Source organism: Dipodomys merriami, unplaced genomic scaffold (genome assembly GCF_024711535.1).
Source record: "Dipodomys merriami isolate MVZ:Mamm:240054 unplaced genomic scaffold, mDipMer1.0.p SCAF_10, whole genome shotgun sequence".
Classification (NCBI taxonomy): domain Eukaryota; kingdom Metazoa; phylum Chordata; class Mammalia; order Rodentia; family Heteromyidae; genus Dipodomys; species Dipodomys merriami.
The window spans coordinates 40,217,211-40,232,329 of NW_027202271.1; the positions used below are offsets into that span (position 1 = coordinate 40,217,211).

The following is a 15,119-nucleotide window of genomic DNA, read 5'->3' on the forward strand; positions in this document are numbered from 1 at the left end:
ATAAGCCTGAAATCCATGAACAAAACAAAGTCTTATGGTTGAGTCATTATTCAAAAGTTTCTTACTCTTAAAGGCAAAGGTGCTTTCAAAACACAAAATAGTGAATTAAATAGCATCAATTAATTTTTCTGTACTTTTAGTCTACATTAACCTGGGTTTAATTTTAAAATAAAATAATATTCTACTATATGCTATAGTACTAATCATCATTCAAAAATTATTTTGGTAACATGTAAACATTTTCAATCCATTAAGAGCTTTCAAGAGTAACTGAGTGCTTCAAGCTTTTTGTCAGATTCAATCACCTATATCTGCAGCAGTTAACAAGATATAAATTTATTTGTTTTGCTACAGGATTAGGTCCCTCGGATGCAAATGTTACTACTGACAAATGATTGGATCATGTAAAGCTTTATTTTTAGGATTCTTTGATACACAAAAGGCAGTGTAAAAACAATAGTGTGCAAAACAATGTAATAAATGATTTTAACTTCTCTGACATACCAAGAAAAATTCCCTACATTGTTCTTGAAAATATCTTTTATTGGCATCTGTTTAGATAAAAATGATAAGTATGAGTACAAAGTGGCTAAAAGTTCATTTCAGAACCTCAAGCCTTTTCTTGCCTTGGCAAATTTTGCTTTTCCTGTAGGGGCACAACTTTGGAAATACTGTCCCAACGACTGCCATTTAACAATTAGAAACTTTAACTCATTTCACATTTATAATACTATTTGACTGTTTCTATCTCCACTCTTTCCTATTAAGAGCAAATTTTAAAGAAATTAAACATACAATATTTTTAAACAAACAAGCAAACATTCAGAACAGCTGTCCTACAAAAGCACTTACTTTCCTTTTTCTAGGAAAAAGCCGGAACGACCTGCCATTCGTTTTCTACTGCAAATTAGTTTGTCAGGTACACATTAGCAGGCTTTTTCAATTCATTTTGCTCGATCCTCACTTCCTTTTAATGATCCTATGCACTGTTCTGAATAAAAGCTTAACAGATAGTAACCCTGCTCAACCCTTATGTACTATTCCCTCTGTTAAACACATCTACCTTTATTTCAGAAGAGAAGGTAAAACGGAGAAAGATCTTACCAGAGAGAGAGAGAAAAAACAATTCGTTCAGCCAGATCTAGCAGGGCTCTGTGCAGCCTGGCAGCATGAGTGATCCCTGGGCCTCACACAAAAGCGAGATAATTGGCTCTCAATGAAGAGATGTAAACATCCATCATACTGGCACTGGGGCTGGAACTGAACGCTACCTCAGCTGTTCTATGTACTCCGACTGGAAGATGATGTCACGAGCATCAACTGGGTTTACTCTCATTGGCTTCTGTTACCTGGAATCATGCCTTAACCCTAAACTGTCAGCTACAAATTGAAATGCTCATTTCTGTGAGTTACTCTATTTCATTTAAACAAATCACAAGCTGAAAATACCCCCCACACCCTATGTATGCTTTGAACTATTTACCTAAGTAACAAATTAAAACCTATGAGGAATTTTAAACCTCAATTTTAATCCTCAAGTTTAAAAAAATATTACTTACAAAGAATATTTCAAAGAATAAGTGTCACAAGGAAAATGACAATGTGATCACAACATTTAGAGTTTAACATTTCCTAATTCCATTGCATGGATTGCAGAAGCCCACTCTAAGACATTTGAGAAAGTCAAGTTGAGAAAAATTACAATATAGACAAGTGTGCAAAATAGCTTGCAATCAATTTGGCCTAAGCAGCTATCTGTATTTTTAAACCTACTAGAAATACAAAAATTGTCAGGTATTTTACTTTCTGAACGTTAAACAGTCTCTAAAGTTTTGTGTAATGAAGTTTAATGTATAAGATATTAAAAGCATAGTGTTAGCAAAACAATTGTGTTGAATAAAGGAGGAGGCTGCAATGCTTGGTAAAAAATGTATGCATTATCCTGCCAATGTAATTGTAACCCTTCTGTACAGTATGTTCTCAAATAAAATAAAATTTAAAAAAAAAAGAGTATTTTATAAGTCACTGGTTCTATATGCAATCCCATTACAGTAATTGAAAGCTATTTTTCTCTTTGAACATAAATGGGGAATAATTATCCATCTCTTACCTTCTATCTTGACAAAAGCCCCAGATTTCTCCCCAGGCTTATGTCCACTGGGAGAGAAGGATAATGGGCTAAGCTGGTTGCAGCAGCTTGCTGCCAGAGGAACAAAACTACAATCACCTTGAAATATACCCCAGCTTTCCCCACCAAAAGGAGCTGTCATCCGCATCCCTGGGAGATGCGAGAATTACCAGAGCTATTCATTGACCAAGCTCCTTCTAAATCCAGTGCAGCTATATCCCAGGGCAAGCCTTTTGAAAGCTGTGCAGCTCAGCATGCAAACAGTACAAGCACCTAGGAAAGAGTAAAGAAATTTGCTTCATCCCTTCACATCAACAATGCCCTTGTATGCCTTTAAGTCACTTCATTTTCTCCTGAATAATGGATTCAGGACCAATACTTGTTAGAATCCCTCCCCATTTTTTTCAAAGACAGTAAATTATGCTTATGAGATGGCTTCAGAGAGAATTTTAAAAGTTGATAATACATGAAAAGAAACTCACATGCTCATCTCAAGTTCTAATTTTATGATCAGCCATCACAACTGTTGCTTTTAATAGGAAATAAGTGTGTGAGCTAGGGTATAAATTCCAGATTAAGACTCAGTATTCCAGTCCCCAACATTTTCTATATGTAAGAATGTCTATACCCTAATATTTTCTGTAGAATGAAAAAAGTGATCATTCCCATAACAAACATTAATACAGGGATCAGGCCAGGTCATGTGTGAAATTTTGTTATTTATATAAAAAAAATCATACACAGTAAGATACCACTGATGCTATCATAGGGAAAAATCAAGTATGTCTGTTTTATATTTTTTGAGAATTATAATCACCCGGATATACATTTATTTTAAAACATTAACTAAATGGTTTTCAACATGTTCAAGTATGTCTGTTTCAAAGATATTTTGGAGATATAAAATACAGATTTTAATTCAGTGATCTCAAAAGAAGGAAAGAAGAAATATTACCATATGTTTCAAAAGAAAATAATGTTACAAATCAGATTTATAATACTGAATCACTCTGTATATCATCATAGAATTAGAGAGAATTTAATCATATGTTAAGCATAAGAAGAATCTAGACTCAAAACTATTTGTGAAGTTGTATACTTGTTTACCTACTTCTGCCTGAATATGGGAGTTTAGATGGAAACATATATAGAAAAAAGATTAATTCCCATGCAAAGCAACATAAATCTGAATTACATACAGAAAGATGAATTTGGATAATGGTAGACAAATGATAAAGCCAGGAAATTATCATTGCTAAGAGGATCTGTCATGGAGAAAATAATTTATAAAATAAAATATGCTCTTCCATTTCATACATTTTATAAAATATTAATGATATAAATAGATAATAAGCAAAATTATGTCCTGTTGCATATATGAAACATGTTGAAAACCATTTAGTTAATGTTTTAAAAAATGTATATCCGGGTGATTATAATACTCAAAAAATTGTAATTATTTAAACTTGAAAATTCATTTCTATGCCACAGTGACACATACAATAGACCCAAATAATGGGTTATATTTGGGATCAAGTGGCTTATGACTATAATCCTAGTTACTCAGGGGGCTGAACTTTGAGAATTGTGGTTTGATGTCAACCTGGTCAAGAAATTCTGTGAGACTCTGTGATCTCCAATTAGCTATCTAAAAAGTAGTAGAGCTATACATCAAATGGTAGAGGGCTAGCCTTGAGCAGAAAAAGCTCAGGTAGCCTCCAGCCCTGATTTCAGAGTCTTTTAAAAAATCTAACAATACTTCCACATCAGTCTGCACATACAGGTATGTATGTGTGTGTATGTGAGAGAGAGAGAGAGAGAGAGAGAGAGAGAGAGAGAGAGAGAGAGAGAGAGAGAGAGAGAGAAGCCCAAAGTAATGTTAACTTTAAGTAAAAATTTATAAGACAATGAAAATGATCACTACTATATAAAAATATTATTGAAATTTTGACCTTATTATAAACATAAAAATCCAAAAGTTAGAAATTACCAATTAGACCTACAAGAAAAATAAGAAAGCAATATTATTTATTGAGTAGTCTTTTCAATATACACATATTAAAAAGTAAAATATAGATATATTTTAACAGGATATTGAAAAAAATTACATTTTAACCAAAGAAAAACACACTACATTTTAGAATCTATTGACATTGGATGACAATTTAACACACTCCCACAACTCTAGTGAGTTCTGAACAATACAGTATATTTTAATTCTAATGGTATGTAAGGAAGAAGCCACTTATAGAAATCAATGTAGGCTTTACTTTTTGTAAATTAATATTAATCCATATTTTATGACACCAAGATCATGAAAACTACAGCAATATATTTTTGGAAAGTTGAGTAGATGTTTTATACTTCAAGAAAGTACATCGTTTTGATTTCTTACTGTACTTACTATATATTTTCCAGAAGCTGAAATCATTATGGTATTTAATTGCCTGACAATTACTTCAGTTACATCAATTTTGTGGTTAAGCAAATTATTTATATTATCAAAACAAATCAACACTAGAGGCTAATTATACAGAATACTGAATTTTTCCCAATGTGCATATTAATAAGGCTTAGGTTAATACTAACTTCAGAAGAGTGAACATGTCCTTCAGGTGATAATTTATATGAAGAACTTTGGAATTTAAATATGTTTTAAACTGTTATGAAAGTGATTTGTTACTTTGAATAAGTAGAAATAGAATATAGCTTTTTACTTTTTCTTGTAGGATCAACTGGCCCATTACCTAGTTATCCACAAGATGGCATCTCTGCTTATTTGGTCACTAATGCCCAAAGTATATTAAATTATCCATTTTTAACAAATATATTATGAAAGTACAGTGATAACTTATGTGTATGAATGTCCATAGTGAGGTAGTTCTTTATATAAGTAAAACAAATGGTCAAGAATGGCTATCAAATGAAACATCTGGGAAAATAACAGGTATTTAAGTCATCTTAAAATATTTGAATTCAAGACACTGAATTTTTGCTAATACCTAAATATGTCATCCCAATCTTATTTCAGAAGTTAGTCTATTTATATAAATCTGTTTTAATTTCGTTTCAATTTGCTTTTAAACATGCAGTAACTGTTAAAGCATAAATGTGACTGTGTACAATAACTTATTAAGATAGAGATATTTATGTATCATATTTTCCATTTATTAAATTCTAAATCTAACTTGATTCCATAAGAATACTTATTCACTTTGCATCATCAACTCAGTCATTGTTTATTTTTTAACATCTATCCTAAATCTATTGTGTCACATCTTTAGTGTATTATCTTTATTTCCGTTTGGGTAGTACAGATAATTTTTTTGAAAAGAAATAAAATTATTATGCCATATTGCCCTTCTTCTCTGAGAATGAATAGTCCCAAGATATTTAGCTATATTTATGTGGCAGTAAATTTCACCCTGGCAAAGAAAATAATTCAATATGAGTGAAGAAATGTTTGCCCTCTTCTCTGTTGAAGAAATATGAGTTCTTAGAAGTGAAGGTAATAAGTTGATGGTATTTTAATGATTCAGCAGCCAAATTTATTTTTTATATATTTTTTTCTTTTATTTTATTTTATTTGTGAACATACTGTACAGAGGGGTTACAATTACATGGGCAGGATAATGCGTACATTTCTTACCAAGCATTGCAGCCTCCTCCTTTGTTTACCCTTCACATCCCTTCCCAGCCTCCCCCCTCCCCCCCCATCCCAATCCTTCTCCTTCCCCCTTCCTCCTCCCCCCTCCCCCCCAATCCCAATCCTTCTCCTTCCCCCTTCCTCCCCCCCCCCTCCCCCCGCACCGATGTTGTAAAGCTCGTTTTGGACATGACAACTTGTACTTCTCATTGTTGCAACAGGTCCACCTGTATCCTTAAACAACTGGTTTTTCCCCATCTCCTCCTCAAGTTATACTGACATCTCCTCCTCAAGTTATACTGACATCAAATATAGTGAAAGCAGGGGTTATACTGTGGGGGAGGGACATACAAAGCAACAAAGAGATAATCTTATAAATGCGTTAGAAACACATGCATGAAAGAAAAAAACATTAAAATACATATCTAAGGGTTCATTTTCCTGACATCACATTATCTGACCTTTTCCGCTTGACTCATACATATACTAGATATTCAGCAGCCAAATTTTTAAATGCAAAATGGAAACATTCACTTAGCCTTTAAAACAGCCTTTAATATATACATGATAATTTATTTGAGCAGATTTCTTCAAAGTCAAAGGACATTGAGATGTGGTTTTTGTCATTTCCTATGAACACAGGTGCACTCTTTGTTCAAATACTGTTCCTTTATTAGAGATTTCTGCTTACTTTCTTGAAAATATATTTTGGTTTTGTCCTTGTTTTATAATTTTACAACTACATTGATTCCTTGAGATTGTTGTTGCTATTATTATTGTCTCATGTTATTCAAGATAGATTAAATGAAGGCTTACTACTTCCATCTTGACAAAGTATGTACAATATAGTCCTCATAAATGTTTGGAAATTAACATTATGGTGGAAAATACCTGAACACAATTTTTTTGTTTTACAAGTTGATAGAGGGTAAAAACTTGCTTCAAATACACAAAGACATATGTAAAACACAGTAAAAGACTATGAAATGCTAATTTTCATGTCTTGGCCCATGCTATACCTTTGTAGTAGAAGACTCTTCAAGTCACTCAGAGGAGTACAAAATATCACAAGTAGGATCAGAATTGATAAAACAGTAAAGAAGAACATCACCACTAGCACCATCAGCACAGATCTGAGTGTTCATGTTGCGCTGAGCACTATGATTAACATGTTGCATTTATTATTTATTTTATTTTGCAATGACTTTGCAAGATAAGTCAATGGTAAGCTATTTTAAAAATCTCTTAGGTTTACACTAGAAGCCTGTAAAAAAAATTTCAACTGTATCTGTTCATTTGAATCTCATTTGGGAGACGCCATCTTGTAGGGCTTTCAGCTGTTCCCATAAAAGTCACTGAGAGTGGAGGATGGCTGACACTGATACTGTTATCTGGTCCACTACCTAGGAGCCAAGGTTTTTGAAATGCAGCATCACATTTCATTAAAACAAGGCTTTTGGCCTTTTCTTCTTTATTATTTTTAAGCAGCTATACAAAGGAGTTGCCATTTAACAAATCAATTTATGAAAACAATCTTGATCAATGTCACCCCTTTCAATATTATCCATCCCACCACTATCCACCCCTTCCCTCTCTTTTCTTAAGTTTGTGGGATGTACATTGAATTTGACTGCAATCTCCTTGCCTTCTTTCCCCTCTTCATTGGTCAATCCTTCTCTCATTCACCCTTCTCCACGCTCTTTCAAATACCAGTATTCTGGCATTTATTTTATTGGACTTTGACTTTGCATTTCTAAGCAATTGCACTACTTGAGTTCTTCCTTGTATTTACCACATTTTTTAAAAAGAACACCTAAAATGTAAGCAGTATAGGAAACAATGTCACACAATAAGAGGAGAAATAACTATCTTACGTTGGTAATCAAACAAGAGCTACTTGTCTGGGTAGCTTGAAGAGGAACAAGAAGTAAAGCATTGTCTTGCAGAATGTCAGTAGGAGCTGAGGGAGACAAGAGGACTAGCAGAGAGTCAGCTACAAGCGCCAGCTTAGAATTCAGTGACTGGCAGCTCCAGGTGTCAGGAGTTAAAGTCTCAAGGGAGCCTGGACAACATCTACTGTGCATTGAGGAACAAGGGAATAGGGTCTATTTCTGTTCATGATCTGGCATGACTTACTCCATTTTCTGAAAACATTTTTGAAACATACTGACTTTCCCTATAAATGCACTATGTGGGTATGTACTCATCAAATATTTGGGATGCATTTAACCTCAATAAATCAGAAAATGGTATCTCAATGGATTATAGAATGAAAAACAATCAGCATTTGGGGAGGGAAATACACTGTAAAAAAGCAAATTATATTAAGTGAAGTAAGCCAGGCCCAAAGAAACATAGGTCCATGGTTTCCCTTATTTGCAATAACTAGTACATGAGTAGGACACGTAGAAAAGGTCAAAATCTATGTGCATATGACCATATAAGATAATGTTACGCAAAATGAACCCAAGATAGGGACACAAATACCTTTTTTCTTTTCCTATTCTTTCTAAAGTATTTATAATGTATCATGTGATTTTTTGTTTCTTTGTATGTTCCTCCACCACAGAATAACCCCTGTTTCACTGTATTTGATGTTGGTGCCCTGCATCTTGTATAAATACTTCTCTAATTCAGGGAAGGGAAGGGAAAAAACAAAATGCTTAAATAGGAATACAGGTTGACCCAATGTAACAATGAGATGAACAAGATACTATGTTGAAAACGACCTTTACAATGGGGGAGGGAAAGGATGGAAAAACAAAGGAGAATGCTCTATATGAAATGCATTCATTACCTTACTCATTTAACTGTAACTTCTCTGTACACTATTTTTACAATAAAAACATTAAAAAAACAGCAATACTATGGGACATAGCAAAGGCAGTACCCTCAGGCAAGTTTATAGCTCTGAGTTCCTACATCAACAAATTGGAGAGATCTGAAACCAACAATTTAATAAGACATTTGAAGCTCCTTGAAAAAGAGCAGCAAGCTAAATCCCAATCCAGTAGATGGAAACAAATAATCAAAATAAAATGATGTAATTGTAACCTTTCTGTACGGTATTTTCACAATAAAAAAAAATAAAATAAAATCAGAATTGAATAAATAAGAATCCAAACATACATAGAAAGAATAAACAAAACAAAGAGTTGGTTCTTTGAAAAAATTAACAAAATTGACAGACCCTTAGCAAATCTTATCAGAAAAAGAAGAGAACACACCCAAATAAACAAACTCAGAGATGAGAATGGAAACATCACCGCAGAAACAAGCAAGATTCAGAACATTATAAGGGAATAGTTCTCACACCTTTATGCTAATAAGTTTGAAAAGAAATGGATGATTTCCTAGCAAATATCGACATGCCAAAACTAAACCAAGATGAGTTAAACCAACTTAACCGACCCATAGCAAGCAACAAAATGGAAACAGCAATAAGAGACCTCCCATATAAGAAAAGTCCAAGACTGGATGGATTTATAGCTAAATTCTACAGGGCCTTCAACAGAGAACTCACACCAATACTCTTCCAACTCTTCAATGAAATTGAAGGAGAATGTTCACTACTGAACTCTTTCTATGAAGCCAGCATAACCCTCATCCCAAATCCAGGAAGGGACTTATCAAAGAAACAGAACTATAGACCCATTTCTTTGATGAACTTTGATGCAAAATTTCTCAACAAAATTTTGGACAATTGTCTACAACAACTCATCAAAAATTATAAACCATGGTCAAACAGGATTCATTTCAGGGATGCAACGCTGGTTCAATATACGCAAATCAATTAATATAATTCATCACATCAATGAGAGCAAGGATAAGAACCACATGATTATCTCAATAGATGCAGAAAAAGCATTTGACAAGATCCAACACCCCTTTATGATGAAGGCTCTGGAATAACTAGGAATCCAGGGAACATTCCTCAATACAATAAAGGCTGTATATGACAAACCTACAGCCAGCATTATACTTAGTGGAGAAAAACTAATGCCATTGCCTCTAAACTCAGGAACAAGACAAGGATGTCCACTCTCTCCACTTCTCTTCAATTTAGTATTAGAATGCCTAGCTATAGCAATAAGACAAGATGCAAACAAAAAGGGGATCCAAAGAGGGAAAGATGAAGTAAAACTCTCTCTCATTGCAGATAACATGATCTGGTTTTTAAAGAATCCCATGGACTCCACTCCCAAATTACTAGAGCTGATTCAAAACTTTGGTAAAGTAATAGGGTATAAAATTAACCCTCAAAAATCAATGGCTTTTTTGTATGCCAACAATGAGAAGAGTACAGCTGAAATCAGGAAAGCAACTCCATTTATAATAGCCCCACAAAAAATAAAACACCTAGGAGTTCACTTAACTAAAGAAGTGATGAAAACTTTAACAATCTGAAAAAGGAAATCAAAGCAGAACTTAGGAAGTGAAAAAACCTCCCATGCTCCAGGATTGGAAGCCTCAACATCGTGAAAATGGCAAGACTTCCCAAGGCTATCTACAAATTCAATGATACCTATCAATATTCCAACCTCATTCTTCAAGGAAATAGAAGAGGCAATCCAAAAATTCATATGGAACAATAAAAGACCTCAAATAGCAAAAACAATTCTTAACAGAAAGAACAAACAGTGTTGGAGGAATATCAATACTAAATTTCAAACTCTACTACAAAGCCATAGTAATCAAAACAGCTTAGTACTGGCACAAGAGCATGCCTGAAGAACAATGGAATAGAACTGAAAACCCAGAAATGAACCCACAGACCTATAGCGACCTAATCTTCAATAAGGGAAATAAAAAAAATAGAATGGAAGAAAGACATCCTTTTCAGTAAATGGTGCTGGCAAAATTGGTTAATTAATTGTAGAAAACTCAAGCTAGATCCTTAAATATCTCCCTGCCCCAGAACTCCAAATTGATCAAAGACCTCAGAATCAAAGCAGACACCCTGAAAACATTACAGGAAGGAATAGGAGAAAACATAGGTCTTCTTGGCACAGGCTGAAATTTTCTTAATAGAGACCCAGAAACACAATAAATCAACGAAAGGTTGGACAAATGGGATTGCATGAAACTGCAGAGCTTCTGCATGGCAAAGGACATAGCTAGCAAGATCAATAGAAAGCCCAGACATTGGGAGATCTTTACTAGCCATACAAGGGAGAAGGGTCTCATAACTAAAATATACTTTGAACTCAAAAAATTAAATCCCCCAACAATAAATCTCCAAAGAAACAACTGCCCAATTAATATGTGGGCTAAAAACTTAAAGAGAAACTTCTCTGAGGAGGAAATAAGAATGGCCAATAGACACATAAAGAAATGTTCAACCTCTCTAGCCATAAAAGAAATGCAAATCAAAACAACATTGAGATACCACCTCACACCAGTTAGAATGGCTATAATCAAGAACTCTAATAACAACAGATGTTGGAGGGGATGAGGCCAGAAGGGAACCCTACTGCATTGTTGGTGGGAGTGTAAACTTGTCCAACCACTTTGTAAAGCAGTATGGAGGTTCCTCAAAAGACTCCACATAGACCTTTCCTATGGGCCAGCAATCTCACTTGTGGGCATTTACCCAAATTATCACAAACAAGGCCATACTAAGGCCACCAGCACAACTATGTTTATTATAGCATTATTACCATAGCTAAGATATGGGACCAACCCAGATGCCCCTCAGTAGATGAATGGATCAAGAAAAGGTGATATATATGTGTGTGTGTGTGTGTGTGTGTGTGTGTGTGTGTGTGTGTGTGCGTGTGTGTGTGTGTGTGTGTGTGTGTGTGTGTGTGTGTGTGTGTGTGTGTGTGTGTATACATATATAATAGAATTCTATGCCTCTGTCAGAAAGAATGACATGACCCCATTTTTTAGGAAATGGAAAAACTTGGAAAAATTTATATTTAGTGAGGCCCAAAGAAGCATGGGTCCCCTGGTTACCCTTATTTGCAACAACTAGTACATGAGTAGGACAATTAGAAAAGGTCAAAAGCTATATTCATATGACCATGTAAGATGATGTTAAGCAAAATGAACCCCAAGATAGGACACAAATATTTTTTTTCTTTCTTGTTATTGTTTCTAATGTATTTATAATGTACCATGTGATTTTTTTTTGTTTTTTAGTATGTTACTCCCCCACAGTATAACCCCTATTTTCATTGTATTTAATGTTGGTCCCCTGTATCTTGTATATACACTTCTCTAATTAGGGGAGGGGAAGGGAAAAAAAACCAAAATGCTTAAATAAGGATATAGGTTGACCCATTGTAACAATGAGATGTCCAAGACATTATGTTGAAAAACAAAGACAATTTAGGGAGGCTGGGGGAGGAGGGAAGGGGGAAATGTAGTGGTGGAGGGAAGCCATGGTAGGGGAAAAACAAAAGAGGGTATCAATACTGGACAGGAAATGTACTCATTACCTTGCTCATGTAACTGTAACCCCTCTGTTCAGTATTTTTACAGTAAAAACATACAAAAATAATAAAAACAAAAATAATACTATGATAGAAATTATTGCCTTTTTATTGAATAGAATTCTATAATTCATTAAATTCTATTAATGTACAACCTATATGCCTGAGATCTCTATAACCTTTACATCCTAATTATACTTCTTCAAATATATACCAGAACTAATATTCTCAGAATTCATCTTTAAGCAACATTATAATAAAGTGGGTTTTAATGCATTTCTGAAAGTGTAAAGGAGAATCTTTTCCTTTTAAGGCTTAGATAATGAATTGCACATTGCTCTGTATATATGTATCTTATCCATGTTTTCTAGTAAATAAAGGATTTTAGATCTTTGACAACTAGTATTGAACAACATATTGATATTCTAAAACATTTTAATTATGTAAATTTCATATTTAGTCTGTACCTTTAGCATAAACAAATTATTCCTCCTTTCATTTGAGGTAAAGAGAAATACACACATAAAATATAACTTGTACACATTTATATGTATTATATATAATGTATATAATTATATATGCAATATAATATGTTATATATTATGTATGGCAATTATATTAGTTTTGTGTCATGATTATCAACAGCAGTTATAATTTAATTATTCATTTCAATCTTGTATTATTTTGAGGAGTTTCGTCCAAAATCAGGATACAAACTTGGTACCTGATACCAGTGTTCTACCAACTGGTCACTCTTCAATCCCTACTTGAGATTTACTATTTTTTTACAACTTTGTATTCTTTAACAATCCTAACTTGAACACATTTTCTAGAATGTGTTTTTACTAGTATTATTATTTCTCCTTTGTGTCCATGTACCTTAGTCCTTGATTTGTTTTATATTAGCTAATATTATATAATATATTGCCTATTACACTTAACCTGTACACAGTACAGATAGGAACACATGATGTAAAACAGTAGCAGAGGAAAATCATGTGTTTCCATCTTCCTCCCTCAAGAAATGACTGGACGTTCCTCTAGCCATTTATTTTAAAGTTATTTAAGTTGTATCCACTCTATTCGGACGCTGTAGGAAGATAACAGAAATGAATGATCTGAGACAAGATCTTGTTGACTGTTATCAAGAACCCATGATTGAACTTAATCCATGAATTCATCAAAGGTAACCAATCACTCTAAAGGCTGTAAGATCTTGATGTTTTGTCAAAACAAATAAGTAGCATAACTAAAGCCTCTGGATATTGGCTTATTTATCTCTTTCTCCTCCTCCTTCACCTCCTCTTCTCCTCCTTCTCCTCCCTCCTCCTCCTCCTCCTCCTTCTCCTCCTCCTTCTTCTTCTTCTTCCTCTTCCTCTTCCTCTTCTTCCTTCTCCTCTTCTTCTTCCTCTCTCTCTCTTTCTCCTTCCTTCTTTTCCCTTCCTTTATTTTTCTTTCTTCCATCATTCATTCATTCATTAGGGGGTACTTGCTGTGTATGGAAACCAGAATTTGTATAACTGTATCAGATAAGTAAGAAAGACCAGACAAAATGATTGTTTTCAGGATATAAAAACCAAATGATGGTTGCATATGTGTTATACATTCAACAGATAGTACCAAAATTCTGAGGCATCTTTACTGTTTAATTTGGAAGAACATTTTAAGAAATTAGAAAGTAGATATTTTTACTTATATAGTTAGGAAAAATCCATGTTATGCCACATTGAGTAAATGCACTAAGTGGTCAATAGTTCTTAGTTTTTATTTATATCATATTTTCATCTATTTTCAAATACATCAACTATATAACTCAGGGCAATGCATTTAACATTTCAAAGAAACAAGTTTGCCTCTAGTATCAAGGCTGTTGTAAAACTCATACTTAATTTTCATCTAACTTAGCCATCAATAAGAAAAAGTAAGGTAGTAGAGCATAAATGTAACAAAATGTGTTACGTGGATTCCCAGTCTAGCCATAGGACTAATAACACAATAGCCCTAAAAATACAATATATGAATGATCTAAAACCCTACTTATCCACAACAGAAACAAGTTCTCTTTTTGTCTTCTTTGCTCTCTCAATTAATGAACAAATTTTGTGAAAGGTAGTTAGAGAAAGCTAAGGAATCACAGTGCTTCTCATTTACTGGCATTCCGTCACTGCAGAATGAAAGGGGAAAAGCTTGTGGCACCAGGTACCTAACAGTTAAATATTATAAAAACAAAAGATGTCATTTACATAGAGATACAGGTGGACCCATTGCAACAATGCGATGTACAAGTTGTTATGTCGGAAAAACGAACTTTACAACTTTGGCCCGGGGGTGGGGGTGGGGGGTAAGCGGGAGGTTGAGGGTGGAGATGGGAAGGGATGGGAAGGGGAAACAAAGGAGGAGGCAACAATGCTTGATAAGAAATGTACTTATTATCTTGCCCATGTAATTGTAACTCCTCTGTACAGTATTTTCACAATAAAAAATCTATATGATTAAAAAAACAAAAACAAAAGATGAAATGAAATATAGCATAACAAAATTTAAATTAGTAAGCTCACAAATATGTTTGCAGGAAGAAGTATTGCGGGTTAAAAATAGAAAAAATGATATCTAATTTTAAGACAGTTCTCATTCTTCATAGTTGGTGTTCACCCCAGATTTTATTGCTTGGCTCCAAGGTCCTAGGCTTCGCACTGAAGTTAGAATGTACTTGTCTCTTTAGAGACTGAGATAAACCTAATCTAGTTTCCCAACTTGCCCTCTCCAACAGCTCAGTAGTTAATAGGAACTTTCCCCGTCTTTCATTTTTCTCTCTATTTTTATTTGTATGGAATTTAAAACTCTAGTAGCAAAAATCTTGAAGTTGTAAAAGAATGCTCCAGCAGGAAAGATGCTTAAATTCTTGCTA

The 15,119-nt window shown here is 34.0% G+C and overlaps 1 protein-coding gene across 1 annotated transcript in view; it reads right to left on the reverse strand.

The window, feature by feature from the left end:
- The window catches only part of Mgat4c (MGAT4 family member C), a 180,788-nt gene extending 179,588 nt beyond the window's left edge, over window positions 1-1,200 (reverse strand). Inside the window, exon 1 of the mRNA XM_069989435.1 lies at window positions 1,105-1,200. The gene's annotated coding sequence lies outside the window, so the exon portion shown is untranslated. The remainder of the gene's footprint in view (window positions 1-1,104) is intronic.
- Window positions 1,201-15,119: the final 13,919 nt, after the last annotated feature.